General features: G+C 41.2%; 1 protein-coding gene across 3 annotated transcripts in view; it reads left to right on the top strand.

The window, feature by feature from the left end:
- Tacr1 (tachykinin receptor 1) overlaps nt 1-20,858 on the top strand; it is a 138,630-nt gene that overhangs the window by 110,226 nt on the left and 7,546 nt on the right. The gene's annotated exons all lie outside the window — the stretch shown is intronic.

Raw genomic sequence — 20,858 nt, 5'->3', positions numbered from 1 at the left:
CTGATTAAGAATGGAGAAGATAGAGAAAGGCTAGACCCAGAGACATGCTGAAAAAAGACTTTTAGAATATGATGAGACTACAGCAGTTGATATGGCAAGGGATGTATTTGAATGAGAGAGTAACAAAATTAAGATAAAGAACAAATTTAAGTGGCATGATGTCATGGCATGTGGCTTCCATCTAAAGACAACTTTAGGATTCATTCTCCCTGGGAAGTAATACTGTGGGCTGCTCTGTGAGGTAGTGAGGTTCCACACTGGTAGGACCTCAAGTAAGGTTAGCATTTTGGCATTTTCTTGTTTGTCAGAGAGCTTGGGGACGTGTGAGTCAATCTTACTCTTTTATCTGTATGAACTTTAAAAAATATTTTGTCTTGTTTTACACTTATATTTCTGAAAATCTCCAAGATAAGTAAGCAGACATTGGGCAAGGACGGAGAATGAAAGAGATAAAGAGTACACAAAGGGACTCATAATGCTAAGCATTATGCAATAGGGTGATCAGAAAAGGAACAAATGCCATTAAGAATATACAACTTGGAAAACACTTCAAATCGCAGTTGTCTGATGCCTGGAGAAGATTCTCAGCTCCTGTGGATGCCTCTGCCACATGGCCATGCTTTTGTTTGTGTTCTGCCGGTGCAGAAATGTGGAGGTTGAGGTGGAAGGTGGGAAATTAAAGCAAGATGCCTTTGGCATCTTGCCTTAGTTGAAATGAAAACTAAAACGTAGATTGAGTAAATAACAAAATGTTTGATTCTGAATAATTTTTACCTAAAGCTTCTCATTTTAAATAATTGTTATTGAGATTTTAAGTTAGTTTTGTTAATGTTCCTTTTATTAGTTATTAGTTGCATTACTTTTAAAAGCCAATTCTTGATTTTTATGAGTCTCTTACCATGACTCAAAAACTATGCTCGGAGTTTGTGGTAAGTAAATAATCCCATTTAATTTTCAGGACTTCCTCTGCGCAGAGCTGTTACATAGCCTCTACTTTACAGATGCAAAGTAGGTCAGGCAATTGGAAAAATCGTGCGAAATCTATTATTCCAAGCTAAAATGAGACAGCCACCCAAGATCCCAAAAAGAACTTGATCAGGTGCGCTGAATTTGTCACTGGGCTGATAATTCAGTTACTGAGTATTATTTCATCTCTGCACTGTTCTTTACTGCGTGATGCATTGGGAGTCTTACCTGAGTGACCTAGGGAGCCCCTCTCTTCCCTGCTCCAATAACAGCAATCACATCAGTAGAGAAGCCCTACATTTTCTATCAGTAATCCTGAGTTAAAATGCACATCTTCCAGAAAGGGTCATGCAAATAGATATGAGTGGACTTGGCAACTTGACTTTGCTGGTTCAAGTCCAATTATATAAAGAGAGATGATCGCAGAGCTAACACTCAGTGAAAAGGGGAGCTTGGAGAAGAAAGGGAAAAGAATATCATTGGTGGGCTATGCTCCTGGGAGCCTTCTCTAATACCTTTTAACCAGAGGAGAGGTTCTACACCACGCTTCCAAAAGTTCATCTCAAGTCTCAGTAGACCTGAGCTCTAGAGATGAGGGATCATTTCTGTGTTGCCAGTCACTGTAGTCTTAGTACCTAAGGCCCAATCCTATTAAAGTCAGAAAATAATACTTGATAAATGGATGCAGAAATGAATGTTTGAATGAGTGCAGACCTTGATCTGTTGGCTTGGGCTGTGCTTCCAGATAGCCTACTAAGTAGCCCTTATAGTTTGTGTGTTTAGCCCTTAATGTTTGTGTGTTTGTATTATTTACATGTCATCTGTGGTGTTTACTGCCTGTGTCAACCATATAACAAGAACTTCTCCTTCCCTTTAGTCCCTTTTAGATACATTCTACTTTACAGGAACAAAGATTCACAACTGATCAAGCTCTTAGAGAAGCTAGCCATTGAAGTATGTTGGTTGTAACAGAAAAAGCACAATCTAGCTAGGTTACAGTAGTTCACATCTGTAATCCTAAATATGTAGCAGTTTGAGATCCAGAGGGCCGCAATTCAAAACCAGCCCTGACAGAAAAGTCCAGAGACTCTATCTCCAAAATAACTAGCAAAAGAGCCTGTCTGGAGTCATGTTTCAAGTTGTAGATCACCACTTGAACAATCAAACTGAGAAAGTAAAAGGCCATGAATTCACACTCAGTATCAGCCAAAGAAGAAGGAAAAAAGGACAAGTTTGGTTTCAAAAAACTTGAGTTTAAATGCTGTCTACACCACTATTCTTAGTAGTCTCTCTCTGATCCTCTTTGCTTATCAGTAAGATAAAAAGAATAATGAATGCATGGTGAGAATCCTATGAAATTACATGTATAAATTATGTGAAACCTAGCAGGACCTGACAAACTTTCTTCTTTATTGCTACTGAACAAAAAAGTCCGAAGACCTATCCAAGACTTAGTATTCTTGTTCTCTACCAGAGTTGGGATAAGCCACCAGGTTAGAACAAGTCCCCATCACTTTAAGGATGAGGAAGAAATACAGAGAAAAGTAGCAGCTTATTCAAGGTTGCACTAGTAATTGTCAAGGCCAGAAAAGCCACCGCAGGCTTCTAACTTCTGGTCCCAAGATCATATTACCATCATAGTACTGCTCAATTAGTCCTTTTAAGTTGCACTGAAATCACCACTGAGGGATGCTGCCCACTCAGCTTTCACAGCTGGCTTCCTCCATATTTCAGGGACAGTTCAGTATTAATGTGAGTTTCCCAGCAGAGCTGACCTGGACTGACTTCCTCATTCTGTCACCTCCTAATTGACTTCTAGAGCCAAACCAGATAAGCAGCAACTATCATCTGGATCTGTGGGCTATGCTATTATTCTGTCAGCTCTTCAACTGATGAGGAATAAGGTTTAAGCTTCTGCATTTGTAGAGCTGCCTAGAATAGGAAGAGAGGATTTGAGATGTGGCATCCTTAGGAAAAATAAACAGGTGATGGATTGTCCAGGGGCTTACTGAGAAAGAGCACCAGCTGCCATGGAGAGTAGAGCATTCATCATGTGACAAGGCCTTTTTCAGACTCTGCCTGGCATGGGAGTGTAGGTATTAGAGGGATCCCTCACCTATCTGGTACAGTCCTTTTTTAAAAAAGAAAGTAGGTGAAACCAAGATCATCTAACTAAAAGAAGAAACTTATTCCAGGTCACAGAGGAAACTAGAAGAAATAAAAATAGCAAAGGTAAATCCAAGCACAGCCAACAAATGGCACTCTCCTTTGCTGGGTTAAAATCTGCCATTGTGGTTGTGAATCTGTCCATCTCTCCTAATAGTTGTTTTAAGATTTACTTTGTAGAGCAATGCTATGCTATATAGATCCAAGAAAATTATACCTTTATGAGGATGTTGTAGATACTCTCTTGATTCCCCATGTTGGCACTTTGAATATCAGATGTTCCTTATTTTTGCTTTAGTGTCTTTTTGTCTTCATTCATATAGTTACCTGTCTGTAGCTTGAAATATTTTCTTCTGCCCTTTTACTTTCATTCTTCCTTTATGTATGATTCTTACAAACTGCATTTAGCGGGATTTGTGGTTGGTGTTTAAATGTAATCTTACCATCTGTGACCTTTTCTTTTCTTTTTTTTAATTCACAGAATTTATTTGATGCTATAGTACTTAGACAGTAAAGGACATCAAAAGCTGCTATACATAGTCCTTGTATACATGTGGCCAGGTAAAATGAATAGGAAATGGCCCTGAGAAATAGAAAGAACATAGGAACTAAACCCAAACAAAAATTAAATGTCATGAGTCTTAGTAGGAGATCTATACATCCCTTGCTTGGTCCATCCCAGGCAGGTTGCTTGACCTGTCTGGCCTGAAGGAGCCGTGCCCTTTCCTTTAGTTTCTTTACACTTATTGTGATTGTTTACACTTTTATTAATTTCCATCTTATTTTTATAAAATATTTATTAAACATCTTGCAATTTTACAAAATGAGGATAGGCAACATCTGCGTAAATAATGGGGAATTATAAAACTTTGAAATGTGAGGCCCTACCAGCCATCTTGTGCATTAAAGTATGGTTAGGCCATAAAATTGCTCACTGCATCCCTCACACAGATGGCTTAAATGGGATCCTAAATAATAGAAATCAGATCATAGTATATTCAGTTTTGCATTGTTTTAAGTTTTTGGAACAACATTTTGCTTCTAAGGTTAATCCATGTCATTGTACGTAGCTATGGTTCATTAATTTTAAATGCTTTATTTTATTCTGTTGTAAATGCTTCATAATTTATTCATCCACTTTCTTGCCTATTGTCACTTGGGTAGTTTCCAATGCTTTGATGTGATAAAGATCCTTAAATGTGATTCCTAAGCCCTCAGTTTGAAAGTTTATCTAGGGTACTTATCTAAAAGAGAAAAACTTGGGTTTGCATACATTCAACTTTTTAAAATAATAGATTACTTCTAAAGTAAGTACAACAAAGTATGCACTCATCTGTAGTTTCTATTTTTCTCTGTCTTTGCCAACACTTAGTATTGTTACACTTCTTTACTTTCGTCCCCTAGCTAATGTAAAGTGTTCTCTTGTAGTTCTGATTTGTATTTCTCAGAGGAAGGACACATTGTTTGAAGCAGAAAGGCATGATCAACTAGGTAGAAGGTTGCTTTTCAATTATGATAGTTTAACACATCACCCTTCTCAAGAGTTTTATCTTTTTAATATTCCTTTGAGTTAAGGAATTGTTCTTAAAATAATATACCATCATCTCCCTCACTTATCAGTAAGACAGGAAGACTGGAAAGAGGGCAGGCTGCCAGCACTCCCATGTGTTGTGCAACCCATCATCCTGGTTTGCCTGGAACTGGGGAGTGTCCAGAAGCTGGGAAAAGCCTAATGAAACCAAGACCAGTTAGCCATTAGCCACAGTGTACACATAGATGTTTCTTCACCCTGCTAGTACTCAATTGTTTTATTCTGTGCAAAAGACATGCATACTCCAAACTGGCCCACGTATCATAGGTAGCAACCAACAGACTATAATCTGAGGTTATCTTCTTAGGAGAGATAGAAGGACACAGAAATAGTGGAGGATTGTGCTCAGGGTCCATCTTTTGATGAACAAAATGAGAGAAAAATATTATCTTACCTTAACAAAAAATACAGATCATCTCAGGAGGCAGAGATCTGAGGATCATGGTTCAAAAGCCAGCCCAGGCAGAAAAGGCCATGAGCCTCTTATCTCCAATAAACCACCAGAAAACAGGAAGTGGTGCTGTGGCTCAAGTGGTAGAGTGCTAGCTTTCAGCTGAAGAGCTGAGGGACAGTGCCCAGGCCAGAGTTCAAGCCCTACGACCTATATATATATATATACATATATATATATATACACACACACACACACACACACACACACACACACACACATATAGATGGAGATCATATTGTATTTTATGTCAGTGTATTCTTCAGAAGCTCTTTTTCCAAAAAATCCCTATTTCCCTAGTCTGGAGAAATATGACATCTCAACAATAATACTGACTCCAGGGCCAGTCTGCCTGGGAGAATCAGCCACATTCTCTCAGAGCTGTGCTGTGTGCACAAGAACTTTGAGTTCTGCCTTCCTCAGAAGCCTGGGCACACTCCTGATAGAAGTCTCTGTCTAAAAGCAGACTAAAAGAGGGCCTTTGCTAGAAACTTAAGTTTCAGAGGATGACTATGACAGGACCCCTTGTCAATTTCTCTCCTTTCCCAACAAGTTAGGACAGCACCAGCCAGCCCTTGTGTGGGCTGTTTCTCATCTTGCAAATAAATTTAGTGTTCCTTGAGCATCCAGCAGCGGCACATGGGGACAGAAGCTCTGGCTGTAAAAATATTTTAATACTTCCTCTCCATTTGATAAAAACTGTTATACAATAAGTGGAAGGAAAAACTGATGAGTAATAAAGTCCAAGCATGTGTGCTTCATCTCAATTACTGTACAAACCATATAATTCCAGGACTTGTTGTTTTTGTTTCATTTGAGGAGAAGACAGCATGGAAGGTGGGGAGCACACAGATGTCTTGTTATTTGTCTCAAGGGTTGAGATTTCAAATCCTCCTATAGAAAAGGGCCTTGCATCTGAGCTGTTTCTTAACACCTAAAGATCGATCGGGGGAGTGGAGAGGGGAGGCTGGATGATGGTGGTAGCAGAGCTGATGCAAATGAAATCAGCCACACTAGCCCACCTGGAAGGCAACCACACAATCCAAACACCCCGTCTAGACACCTAGGAACAGTGTTTGGGATTTTTTTTTTAATTTTAATATAATGAGGGTTTTTTTAACCTTAAAGGTCTGCTTTTTTGTGCTAAGATTATGCCTTTCTTTTCTGGTGTTAACATATTCTTTATTAGAAGTAGTAATGAAGACACTAGTTACTTAGTGTAGTGCAATTTAGCTTAGCTCAGCTTAGCCTAGTTAAATGTCTTTACTTGACAGGAGACTGAAGGGGAGAAAAAAAAGCCTACATCATTCCTGAAATTTTGTTTAGTTTTTTTTTTTTTCCATTTAATGCAGAAGTCTTAGAAATGTCTTAAAGTGGATTTCACGTCACTAAACCATCTCCAGGACACCAACTGTGCGTCCTGGGCCAAGCACTCTGCAAAACAGCTGTGTCCCCTAGGGTACACGCATCTTTGTCTTCCTAATTTGGAAATGCTCTTGTGGTTTGGGATACACCGGCTCTTCAATCTCAGAGTCTGGTGCCAGGAGATGCTAGAATCAGCCAACCAGCCTCCTGGTGCTGCATTTGGATGTATGAACCACATCTAGTTGATCCAGCCAACACCAACACCCATTGTCTTGGCAGTCATATTCTTCCCTTAAAATGGCTTACAACAGACTTGAGAGCATGGCTAAGGTGCTCCTGCCCCAGAGACTAGTCATTAGACAAATCAGGCTTCTGGGAACTGAAACTGGCACCAGCTCCTAGACTGAAGAGAACTTCTCAAGGTAAGTGCCCTTTGGGGAGATGTCTTGGCAGACAACCAGCCATTCTTCCCGGGAGGCTGAGTGCCACACATGCCCATTTTCTTTCAAATTGAAAAGAAGAAAAGGTCACTGGGGAATCTGTCTCTTAGGAGAAATTTGGATGACTGCCCTAGATCAGATGCCCTTCGGACTTAAGCTGTCTTACATCTGTGGACTTAAGCTCCTTCTTAGAGCACTGTTTTTCTCACATGTGAGTGGTACTCCCTTTCCAGGCTGGGCTTAGACCTGAGAATGGTCTTTGAAATGCATGCATTCTTTCTTTCTTCTCTTTTTGTTTCTTGTTAACAACTTCCATTGAGATAGAAGACAGAAAATGGGTTTACAAATGGTGGGAAAACCTTTGTCTTTCTCCTTCCAGACCCAGAAGGTTTCTGTCTTAGCTTTAAAAACTTTTTTGGCACTGAGCACCAATGGCTCATGCCTATAATCCTAGCTACTCAGGAGGCTGAGATCTGAGGATCATGGTTCAAAGCCAGCCTAGGCAAGAAAGTCTGTGAGACTCTTGCCTCCAATAAACTACCAAAAAGCAAGATGTGGAGTGATGGATCAACTGGTAGAGCATTATCCCTGAGCACAAAAGCTCAGAGACAGTGACCAGGCCCTGGATTCAAGGACCAGGACCAACACACACACACACATACACACACACACACATACACACACACACACACACACACACACACACACACACACACACACACACACACACACACACACAAATTCTTTTTGGTTGTAATTTTTGAGTTGGTACCAAAATAGTTTTTCATCACAGGATTGTACTCAGAAAGTATGGAATGAACTGTGACAAGTCTTAGGCTTGATACAACAATGTGATTTTTTGTAACAAAGTATCATAGCCTGGGCAACTTGAACAACTGGCATGTATTAGCAACCTGAAACCTGGGTGGTCCAACTCAAAATACATCTGGTTCCTGGTGTGCGATGGGATGATGCCTCCCTTTTGTGACCTCACAGGATGGAGGCAGAGAGGGATCAGGCTCTCTGGTATCTTACAAGGGCACTAATCCCATCGTGAGGACTTCGCCATCACGACCTTATCATTTTCTAAGGCCTCGCCTCCTAATGCCATCTGCTTGGGGGTAAAGGATTCCGCCTACGAATTTGTGTAAGACAAATGTGCAGTCCATACCAGGGGGCAGCTGGAGAGTCATATGCAGAGGGATCCTGAAGTTGTACCTTCCTTAGTTCACTTCCCATTCCTGATGTTCTGGGGTTGGAGAGAGGGCATAGCCAAGAGTTACCTTCTCCATCCATCTTCTCAGTGTTCCCAGAGGTGGGAACTGGGACCCTTGGGAGTCTATACACAGATGAATATGGTAGGCCATGAGCACCATCCAGACTGGTTGCACAATCTGTGACAGGGAAAGTGAGCCTTGATTGCAGTGAGAGGAAGGATATGTGATTGGGCAGAAGCGAGGCAGCAGAGTTTCACTCTTCAGTGCTTAACTTACCTAATCTGTAGCATTCTGGGACCTCATGAGTCACTATTTCCATGGCATAAAAACAGAACAGTAGACTGGGAAAAGAATTAAATACTTGCACGGTAAGCCCAGCTGTGTCCACGTGCTATCAGTCAAAGCATCTCTTTGATCCTCAAGTGTAAAATGGAGGTAATAAAACCCCATCTTTACAGAATTGGTGCCAGCATTAAGAAGAGTAACGCATGGTTAAGTTTGATACTTCTGTTAGTGCTAAATCAAGGATAGCTCAATAAGTGTGTTTCCCAAGGCTTTCCATACTCTTTATGGTCCTGCTCCAATCTCAGCACAACTTTCCTACCTTATATTTCCCTTATATTGTCTCTTACATGTTTCCCTTTATGTTTTCTCCCCTCTACCTTCTCTATCTCCAAAGAACACTAGAAAAATCAAGAAACTATGCACACTGTGGCCACGTGAATTAATACTACTAGCCAGTCTTTCAAGATTTCTCTATCTGGTGCCATCAGCTGCATTCCTGGGGCTGGTCTCTGGTCACTGATCCTACCCCCCATCCTTGGTTCTACAAATGACTTATGTTAACCTCACTGAGAGAGCCTGAACCTTCCTCCCTTCCTTTCTCCCTTCCTTCTGCTCTCAATCCCCTTTCTATTCCTCCTAAGCAATCTGTATCATCTTTTCCTTCTATTGAACCCAAATCCACTCCATGCTTTCTCCAAACTGCATGCTGCCCTCCCGGGTGCTGCTTTACTCTCTCCTCTCAGCAAAGAGATGTCACTGAATGTGCTATAGGTGGTTGGTTTGGATGTTTTGTTCATGACACACTCTTGTTCCTGCTGTATGGCATTTGACCCCATCTGACGGTGAAACCCATACTAACCTCATAACCCAGGATCGGGATTGGCTGAAACTTTGATCTTAATCCCCCGATTGAGTATTATTCCATAGCATTTGAAGTTTATATGAAATTAAAAGTTCAATAAGTTGAATTCTGAAATTTCCTAAGCTTTCCTGGAAACACAGTCAAGCCCTTTCATCTAAGAATTATCTGTGTGCCAGCCTCTAGTGGCTTATGCCTATAATCCTACCTACTCAGGAAGCTGAGATCTGAGGACCATAGATTAAAGCTAGCCAGACAGAAAAGTACATGAGATTCTTTCCTCCAATTAACCAGCAAAAAGCCAAAAGTAGAACTGTGTCTCAGGTGGCAGAGCACCAACCTTGAACAAAAAGCTAAGGGAGATCACCGTGGTCCTGAGTGTAAGCCCTAATACTAGCACCAAGAAATGGGAGGAGGGCAAGGGACCAGGAGAGGAAGGAAAGTTTAGTGGTTGCTTTGCATTCCAATGGCTGAGTGGGGCAGTTGTGACAGCAACTTTGGGTTTGCAAAACCTAAATAATTACTACCATGCCTCTGAAAAGAATGTGTTCACCTTTGTTCTGAGAACCTAAAGTCACCAGTTTAACATTACAAAGGGTAGAGTCTGAGATCCCCTCCCTTCTTTGGCACCAACCCAAATCTATCCTTTTTCATGTCCATAGCGTGCCACTGAGAGCTACTCAAGTTGGACTTCCTAAATCCCTCCCAGTCCTCTGAACCCCCAAGGCACTTCACACCCAGTTAGCATTCGATTCCTAATCAAATATATACTTCCGGCACATTAACTTTTATCTTCCCAGTGATCTGCAAAAACCTCCTTAAATCAGAGAGCATGAGAGGATATGAGGAGATGAAGACTGGATGGTGAAGGGAAATAAAAGAAGAGAAATGAGTTTGGGACTTTTTTTGCATCGTATGATAACCGCAGTCAACAACGTAGTATGTATTCAAAACAACTAGAAGATTTTGAGTATTTCATTTGACCTCATGTCCTCCAGATTTATCCATACTATCACAAGTGCTAGGATTTCATATATTAATGGCTTCATAGAATTCTGTTGTGTATTTTGATATCCCATTGTCCTTATTTATTCATCCATTGATGGACACTTCAGGTCAATTCTGCGTCTTGGCTGTTGTATACAACACTGTAACCAATACATGAGTGAAGGTATCTTTTTAACATACGGAGTTCATTCCCTTTAGTTATATACACTGAATTGGATATATATGCTAAACTGGGTCATATTTTTACATTTTTCAGAAACTTTCTTACTGTCTTCTGAAAGAGCACTATTTTATATTACCACCACTAATAAATAAAGGTTCACATTTCTCCACATCCTCACCCACACTTGCTGTCTTTTGTTGATAACATCTGTTCTAAAGGCATGAGGTGATAGTTCACTATGCCTTCGATTTACATTTCTTTGGTAATTAGTGATATTGAATATATTTTCATATATATGTTGGTCATTTGTATGTTCTTTTGAAATATGTTTTCAGATCTTTTGTCCATTTTTCATTGGACTATTTGGGTTTTTGCGATTGAGTCATTTGCATTCTTCATATAGTCAGATAGCCACCATCTCTGTGATCCTATCACACACATATTTTAAATGTTTGACTTACCATTTGCATTTTGATATGCCTATCCCTTAACAAATTACTGTGATAACTATTTTAATATTTTTGTTATTTTTTTTACTTCCTATGTTATTAAATATATATACAGAGAATAAAAATATATTTCTATGTAATTTTACAACCCTTCTCACCCTAGATACTCTGTATAATATAAAATTCTTGGGCCAGTTACTGCAACTCTCTGTCAAGGTCAATGGCACTGCACAACTTCAGGAACTGTTATTTACACAATAACCTCTATGAGTGGGCCCTGGAGTCATGATGAGTGCAGTGGTATAGAAGCACTTTGCAATCATTGTGTCTGGGTTTTATTGTCTATAAAGCAGACATTGCTGGGCTGGGAAGGTGGCTCAGTGGTAAAGTGCTTGCTTTGCATGCATGAGGTCCTGGGTTTGATTCCTCAGCACCACAGAAGCAGAAAAGGCCAGAAGTGGCGCTATGGCTCAAGTGGTAGAGTGCTAGCCTTGAGCTGAAGTGCTGAGGGACAGTGTCCAGGCCCAGAGTTCAGGCCCCACGACTGACAAAAACAAAACAAAAACAAAAACAAAAAAAACAGACATTGCTGTTGGGAAGTGAATGAGCATTTAAAACAAAGTCTGTATATCTTGTTAGCTGTTAGTATGGCAGTGATGGAGGTCATCATCATCATCATCCCCTGACTTTTCTCCAGATCTCCCTATCCAAGCTGTGCACATATGATGGTCCACTGTATGTCAGATGGCTAAGCTACTAACCAAACATTAAATGTTACTGTGAAGGCATTGTCAATGTACATTCCTTTAAATGAAAGAGATTACCCACTATAATGTCAACTACACTTATCTATATCAGACTTTTCACCCTTGTGACTAAAACGTAATGAAACAACTTAAAAGACAGAACAACTTATTTTGGCTCATGCTATCACAAGTTTAACTTTGTATTCCTTGGCTTAGCTGACTCCAAGCCTATGCTGAGACAATATTTTGGCAACTGAAGCATGTGGCAAAGGCTCCTCATCTCAAGGCTGAGAGGAAACAGGGAGAGACAGAGGGACAGAGTCCAGGGCAAGATACAGCCACCAAGGACATGCCTCCAGTGACTGACTTCCTCCAACAAGGTCCGCAACTTTCCAGACCCTCCAGAATAGCACCACCAGCTGAGAACAAGCCTTTCTTGCTTCCGTGCATGAGCTTTTAGGGACCTTTCATACATATTCATGCCACACCGTTATGCAGTCTGTTGAAAGCCATCTGAGCACATGCAATTTGCTTGAAGAGAAGGAATTCTGCCTCACGGCTGCAGCATCAACTCTTACCCAAGTCTGCAGCCTGCTAATCTGCACCACAGATCCCAGACTTACCCATCCCCACCACTGTGGAAGTAATTCTTTAAATTATTCTATATAGATATACAAACAGAAGGAGCAGGGGGAGAGACAGAAAAAGATAGACACAGACCAAAACCAAAACATCATTTCCCTGGAGAACCCGGAACAATATTGCCTTTCATTCCTGGCTTCCATTGTGTCTGGTCTGCATGAAAGAACAGCCTCTTATCTGAGCCTGGGTTTGTGTACCTAACTCCCACCCCTGCCGCCAGCCCTGCCAATCAAAGCTGGATCATGTTCTATACTGCCTAACCCTACGTTGACTTTCTGTGACATTTCAAGTGAAGGCCCACCTCCCTGGAGGCTGGATATAGTCACATTTCATGGCACCCAGCTATGAACTCTTTGACTCCTGCCACCAGGGCTTTCTCTTGGCTGCTCCAGTGTTCCCAGCTCATTTGGACCTCAGAACTTTAAGTTGTCTGCTCTTATCTCTCCATGAGCCACCTAACCCTGCATGCTTCACATAACTACCTGACAGGCCTTTAAGGCTTTCTGAAAACATGACCCCATCCAAGTCCTTCGAGTATTATCTCCTGGTCTTCTCTACCATTGCTCTCTGTTCTGTTTGTGCAGTGAACTTATTTATGATTTTATATTTGTTTGTGATATAGTCATTTATTATCTGTCTTCCTATTAGTACATCCTCTGGACCTAGTCCAAGAAGAAGATTCATTGACAGTTATGTGGGGGATTAAATGGGGCCTTGCAGCAACTATGCAGTCTCTATGTTCTATGGTCCTCATCCATTGCTGAAGGTGCACTATGGGGGAGAGAGAACAGCAATGGTAAAGTGTTTGCCTAGCAGGCCTCACGCTCCAGTCAATCGCCAGCACTGAAGGGAATAAAATTGCTAATTGTAGGTGCTGTCTCTCAGTCCAAGGCTATCCCCAAGCTTGAAGATTATTTTTCTAAGAAGGTATGTGATTTTGTAAAGACGCAGCGGCTACACAAAGTCAAATTCAGGAAGCCCGATTTAATGGGTGTAAATAATAAAACAAGAATTTTATTAAAGAGCCCATCGTTAGATATATTTTTCAAGTCTCTCTCATTACTCTCATGTCCCACCACAAATCCCTTTACAACTCCTCCGCCAATGCTTCTTTGTCTTCATTGAAAGCAACCTGGGTTTTCCATCCGTATTGTAGAAATCAACCTAGGTTTTCTTTCTATCAAAAAAAGGGGGTCTCTAGCCGGGCGCTGGTGGCTCACGCCTGTAATTCTAGCTACTCAGGAGGCTGAGATCTGAGGATCGCGGTTCAAAGCCAGCCTGAGCAGGAGAGACCGTGAGACTCCTATCTCCAATAAAACCACCAGAAAACCGGAAGTGGCGCTGTAGCTCAAGTGGTAGAGCGCTCGCCTTGAGCTGAAGAGCTGAGGGACAAGGCCCAGGCCCAGAGTTCAAGCCCCACGACCGACAAAAAAAAAAAAAAGGGGGTCTCTGTTTTGTAGGATAAGTGAGTCACATAAAAGATGGTCCACAATTATCACATTTACCTTGGCCAACTTAGGGAAGCAGAAAAATCTGTCAACACTCCCACATTAAGAATGTTTGTCTTCTCACATACAAGACTTCAAATTGATTAATGGCATCTTCTTAATCATTTCAGTGAGACATGTAAATGGCCTTGTTCAATTTGTTGATGGAAACTATACATAGGTAACCTGTGTGGGGCATAATAAGTGGCTATTATCTATGCTAGAAAGCACAGTGTTTGTCTTTCCCACATGTTATTCTCAGGTAACTGAGATTCTCAGTTACCTGACAGAAGCTATGAAACTACTAGGAGGAATCCAGATATAAATTAGAATCCAGTTGGCTACACTCCAAGTCATCCATCTATGTGGAATTGAGCTCTACGTCTGATGTTTTAAGCTATGCTGTTTAATGAGTTGTATGCCATTATTAAATGCTGCAGATAATTTGTGTGCTCGATGTATTTGCTTTTTGAAAAAAAAACTAGTTTGTATGATTTGAGTGACAACTATCCATTCTTCTTTACACATCTTAGCAGCAAAAAGAAAACATGCAAAGAGCTGAAATGAGAAAAAGACAGATCTGTTTTCTACTCCCATTTCAACTTGGTGTGACTTGAACAAGGCAATTTATTTTCCTGTCCTTTTAATTTTCCAGTTTAAAAAAGGGTCAGCAGCAGCTGCTCCCTGAAGTCCCAGAGGTAACGGGATAAAGTCAAATCCACTTCCCAGAAACACCTTTACAATGAAACTACTACACATAGAAAATGTCAAATTTCTATATCTTGTACAAGCCTATAGCAATTCTCACTGTTCCACCCTTGCTACTAGAAGTCTTCTTCAATAGTCCTCAGCTTTCTGGCTGTTTATTAGTGGCTGCTATGCTGAGATTTCTCTCGTAGAGACAACTGTTTTCCTGTCATGACAACTTAGGACAAAGGCCAGAAGTTTGGTAGTTAGGCTACTGGGACCAGGACTGTTCCAATTATTTTATGTGTTTTCCTATACCCCAGGGACGATGAAGTGTTAAATGCCAGCCAACACTCACATTTATGGTTTGACTTATTTATACAGAAAAAAGTTTATTCTTATTAGCTGGCACTGCTTGAAGCAATTTCTAAACAATGTCCCACCAAAAACAACCATATTTTCAATGCCTGGTAAAACGATAAAATACAAGTTCCACTTCTCATGCCCAAATCCCAGGTCTCCATATGTCAGTGTTCATCGTGGGTGGTAATAGTCCAGGCAGAATCCACCCAAATCCATCCCTGGGCATTCATCCAGCCAGGACACACTGCAGTGATGGATCAGCCAGCCCATCCTCAGCCAAAGAATAATGTAACCGAGTGCCAGATCCAGGTGGAGGGTTCAAAGGGATTGAGCTGTAGCAGCAAAACATTAGCCAGTACCCACTGACATTCAGAGCAAGCATGTCACCAATAAAATGCAGCTCTGTTCTCCACAGCTTTGGAACATTCCAGGGTTTGCAAAGTGCATGCTTACACAAGCACAAGCAACAGAATTATATATGATAGGGTAAGGTGTGTGGGTAGAGTAAAGGACAGGCAATGTAGACTGTCCAATGGGTCCAAGCACTTAAATGTGCATTCTTTCTTCTGCTCATTTACTGAGAGCTAGTAATCTAAAGGAAATACTGATTGGTCCAGGGGCCAGCTGCAGTATGGTGCCACCTGGTGGAAGTTGTCCGCCAAACATTTCTATACCAGAGCCCTGGGGCTGGAAGGGATTTACAGAACATCTTCAGGGACATCAAATCTTCAGATGATCTGGTATCATCTGCTAAACTGGGAAGCCTGACCAAGGGACATGACACCTCTGCATAGACTACCTCTGTCTACGTGCGTGGGGCCTCCTTCTCTGCCATAGCCTCTGCTACCACCTAACAACTTAAACTCACCACTGGGAACTCTGTAGCCACCACCATCTCTGGACTGCCCACTTGGATCCACTTCTGGTGACCAGTTCCCCTTTACTTCCCCACTAACACAGTCAAGCCATCTTGTGTTTACAGGACATGCCAAGAAGATGGAGTCCGTTTGCGTCTTTTAACCTTGAATGGAGTAGTGAATACTCTAAGGCCAGGGACTTCCCCTCTGTTTCAAAGGAGCTACCAGAGCCAGAAAGTTCTGTGTCTGTGATTCTTAGCCCTGGCTACCCAGAAGAAACACCCTGAGAGCTCCTAATGCTCTAGTGCCCAGGTCTCTACTGCAGGCTAATTAGATCAGAAGCTCTGGGATGGGCTCCACACATTGGAATTTCTCAAGATTCCACAGGTCATTCCCAAAGCACAGCCAAGAGGGACAGCCATGCACTTCAAACTTGAACTTGCTTATGAAATCTCAGATTTTTGATTTGGCCCAATCAGGGTTGAGCCTGAGAATCTGCATCTCTAACAAGCCTCCAAAGGTCACTGGTGTAGCTCAGCATTTGAGGTAATGAGCAGTATGTCACAGGGGTTACTTGAGAGGATGTTAAATGTTTATGTTGCAGCAATATTGTAGAGATGGCTAATGCACTGAAGGAGACTAGGAGTGCATCAGTGCTCTTCAGTCTTTGTGTAGGAGCTGAACTCTTCCACCTACCACCTTCTAAACACAACCATATGTAGCAAGTTAGAGGTGAAGATAGGAGACACAGAGCCATGAGCATTTGGCTTCCTTCTTCCACTATTCCAAGGCATCTAGAGTCTCCAGTAAGTCCATTATGAAGACACCTAGATATTATTTAATAAACTGTAAATTTGGATTTCAGATGATGAGGATTACTTCAGAAACCAAAACTGCTAAACCTGGATTAGTGAGCATTAAGGTATTAGTGCATTGAGGACCAGGAATCTGTGAGACTGGGGGCTACATGGTCCATGTTAAACAAGTTTATCCTGTAAATGCTTCCAGCCCTATTCACTGCTTAAAGGAGTGAACTAGTTGGAATAAAGGCATGAATCCATTGCATGCAGTTTTCTTCTGAAGGTTCCGATAAGCACATCAGCAAGATTTAATGATCACAATGACTGTACTGTTCCTCCTCCCCCATGTCTACACTACCTGGAACGCATCTCATTAAGTGGACAAAGCAGTTCCTTCTGTCACTGCCTCTCCTTTCATTTCTGGCTCTTTCTCCAGCTCACTTCCAGTTCATTGCTGACCCTAGATCTCTTCTCCCAAGGAAGATATTACTCTTGAAAGCTCATAAAATCCTGCCTGGCAGGGATCTAGGATATATTTTGAAATGAAAGCCAACATAAGTGTGAAATCACACAAAATAGGATTATACTGGTTCATTGACCAGCTTTCTAAAATAATAGACACACACATTTGAGTAACTCCTATAGCTAACTTGAGCTAATTATAAAATTTGGTAAAACAAAATTTCCCTCAAAAAAGTATGAAGATGAAAGAAATGAGTTTACGAGCTGGGAAGGTGGCTTAGTGGTAGAGTGCTTGCCTATCATGTTTGGAGCCCTGGGTTAAATTTTTCAGTACCATATAAACAGAAAAGGCCAGAAGTGGTGCTGTGGTTCAAGTGTTAGAGTGCTAGCCTTGAGCAAAAGAAGCTCAGAGAAAGTGCCCAGGCCCTGAGTTCAAGCCCCAGGACTGGCAAAAAAAAAATGAGTTTATTTTTATAATATTATAGTGATGAACTTCCATTCAACATACATTCCTCTAGAATTTTTGATAAGTTGGACACTGCTTAGATTGAACTTTTGTAATTTATCAGCCTTGAGGGTTTGTTTGAACAAGATTCGGAAGGATATGTTTCATCTTGGAGCTTATCCAAGGGTTAAATCTATCATTTTTGTAAAAGTGAGGTTTCAGAAATGCCTGGGGGAAACAGGAAACTGTAAGTCTGGAGACCTATGATCCAAGACTTGTTGAAATCTTTTTTTTCTGTAATCATTTTATTGTGATTAAAATGCAATAATATAAAAATATACCAGCTTAATCATTTTAAAATGTACAATAAAATGGCATTAAGAATATTTACAATGTCGTATGACCAGTCATCACTATCAATTTCATCATCCCAAACAGAAGATTTACAGCCAGTTAAATAACAGGAGTTAAAGAGTAAGAGTTACTGTTTAATTTCTGTCTCTTCCTGTCTTTATGGCATGTATTTCATATAAGTGGAATTCTACAGTATTTGTCCTTCTAGTTTATTCACTTAGCATAATATTTTAAATGTTTACCCATATTTCAGAATTCCATTCCAATTTAGCTCTGAATGGTAGTTTGCTGCATAAATACACCACATTTGTTTATCCATTTATCTGGTTATTTTCAAGGTAGAGTCTTCCTTTATGTCCCAGCCATCCTGGTCTGCAATGCTCATATTTGTGCTTCCCCAGTGTTCCTAGGGATGGGAAGCTTACACCACTGTCCCTAGCCATTGATTGAGATGGAGTCTCACAAATTTTTATACCTGAGCTGGCCTAGAACTTTGATCACCTGATCTCCTATTACTTCTAATTATTCCTGTTTGAACATAGAAAAGCCAATGCTTTAGTTGATGTAACACTTTTTGCTGAAGTTAAGTTCTTCTTATTTGTGTTTCCAAATAAATAACAAAATTATTTTTCTTCTTTGAAAAAGGAAGAATAAAAAAATATGCTGGGCACCGGCGGCTCACTCCCATAATCTTAGCTACTGAAGTGGCTGAGATCTGAGGATCAACTTTCAAAGCCAGCCCAAGCAGGAAAATCCACGAGATTCTTATCTCCAATAAACTAAAAGAAACAACAAAAAAAAGGCACAAGTGGGACTGTGGCTCAAGTAGTCTAGTGCTACCTTGAGCAAAAAGAAGCTTAGGGACAGTGCCTACGCCCTGAGTTCAAGCCCAAGACTTGCACACTCAAAAAGAAAGAAAGAAAAAAGACTGGCAAAAGATGTTTTACTTCAGCGTTACCCTAATGTCCTGATTCAGGTTTTCCCAAAGGATGTGTTGTTTTAAAATTCTGGTTTCCTTTCTTATTTAGGATTGGTGAGATCTGTAAATCAAAATAATCAACACTGGGGGGAAAAAAACGGCTTTATTCCTCACAGCTCCTAAAGTGAAGGAACCTGTTCTCACACCACAGGGAAAGCTTTAACTGGGGTTTTCTCTGGAAAGAATTTATGAGGCTTGGTAAGCAAGTTGAGGATTGGCTAGTTTGAATTATTTCTGCAGGCTTTACACTATGGAAGTCCGATGCCTGGCTTTGAGGGTTCAGGACAGAAGTGTCCTTTGGGTCTAGCAAACCCCCAAAAAGCAGACAGGTATGGGGTATAAGTTATTAGTTTGCATGGGAAGGCATGTTACCAGCAGAGTGCTTCGTTTTCTCCAGGAATTAGTTAGACCTTCCTTACCAGCAAGGCTGCTGCTGCCAAATCATCGGATACAGACACCATAAAGCATGTTCAATACAGATTTTAATGAAGTCCTTCAACCACAACCCACCATGGGTTCCAGCAGGCACTCTTTGGCCTCAAAGATCTACAATCAGAAACAGCAGTTTTTTTCCATGCTAGCTGTTCATTAGAATAACTTGGGAAATTTACTAAAATCACTTGGAGAATTTTCTGCTCCCACAGCTAGGCTGATTGAATTGCCACCTCCAGACACTCATCATTTCAGAAGCTCCCCAGTGGCTCTCCTAGGCATTTGGGGTTAGAACCACTGGTTAAAGACAATATTTCTCAAGAATCTGAACCAGGAACTGTAGCAGCAGCACCTGGGAACATGCTATAAATGCTCAGCCCTCTGACACTGCACAAGCCCTTCCAGTGGGTCTGTGGCTTGTTTGAGGGTAATAACCACTGGTGTAGAGAAGAAAGCATCAACTGAACTGCAGGGTCCTCTCATCAGAACCCTGAGCCCACATGCATTCCCAGAAGCTCAGCCAGTGTGTTTAGGTCCATCAGTTTTCATGAGACAGAGCTGTTCTTCCAGGGAGAAGACAGGAGTCCTCTTGGGGGTCTCAGCATCTGGCAACTCTCCAACCCCCAGCCCACTCGGACCTTGTCTCTAAGTGCTTTGCTTAGAGTAAGCACCATTAGTAATCAACCTGACAGAGGGACTGAGATCATGTAGGAAACACATCACATGGTCATTGCTGTGGCTACTGGAGGATCCAGCAGGTCCCAGAAAACACAACCCAGGTGACCTTGACAGCCTGCTGATCCAGGAGCTTGTCTGCACAGAACAAGGACAAGCTCTTACTCTACTTCACTGAATCTCTGGTTCATTGCTTAAGAACTCTTCAAGTATTTTTAATATCCAGAGGGGACTGAAGAAGTGGCAAAGCTGTGGGGCTTCACAAACAAGTACCTGGAAGCAAATTGAGTGTCCATAAAGGAGAAATTGAGTGCATAAGTGTGTTTTCACTGTTGGGAAAAAATTGCAGAAAATTAGCATAAGCTATAAAGAGCAGGAAATAGAATCTGGGTGAATTTTCTCCAGTAACAAGAAACTGGTCTGGGGTCACCAACTTACATCCTGACCCCAACCCCTCACCACTACCTGTTAAGAATTGGGACAAATTAAAGAATTCTGAAGTTTGGTTTCCTGATCTACAAAATGGGATGATGATAATGTGCTTTAAAGACTGAATATGAGAATGCCAATAAAATGTTTGGCATTATTCTCTTCATAAGTACTCCAAACTTAGCTACCATTTCTGCTACGAATAATTTCACTATATTATTAGCACAGTGATTATCAGTATTTTGGGGGTTTCATAACAAAAGCATAGTATTTTATAGAAAAAAAAAGAGAATTACTTAGCTCACAGTTCTAAAAGCCCAAGCATCAGCTCAGCCCTAGAAGAAACCTCATGGTAGATGGTAGCACAGAGGCAGGAGTATTGCAAGAATGGGGAGCAATCTGTTCACCCAGTGATTTCACACAAGGTGTTAAACTCTCGTTCTCACAAAGAACCAAAACTAGTCTCAATGGGGCCTGACCACTCCTAGAAAACAGCACTAATGCAGACACGAAAGCGGTTTCCCCATAACCTTGGAGCCT

This window comes from Dipodomys merriami, unplaced genomic scaffold (genome assembly GCF_024711535.1).
Source record: "Dipodomys merriami isolate MVZ:Mamm:240054 unplaced genomic scaffold, mDipMer1.0.p SCAF_37, whole genome shotgun sequence".
NCBI classification, from domain to species: Eukaryota; Metazoa; Chordata; class Mammalia; order Rodentia; family Heteromyidae; genus Dipodomys; species Dipodomys merriami.
Note: the sequence above shows the minus strand (reverse complement) of the source record. Positions and strands in the feature narration are given on the sequence as shown.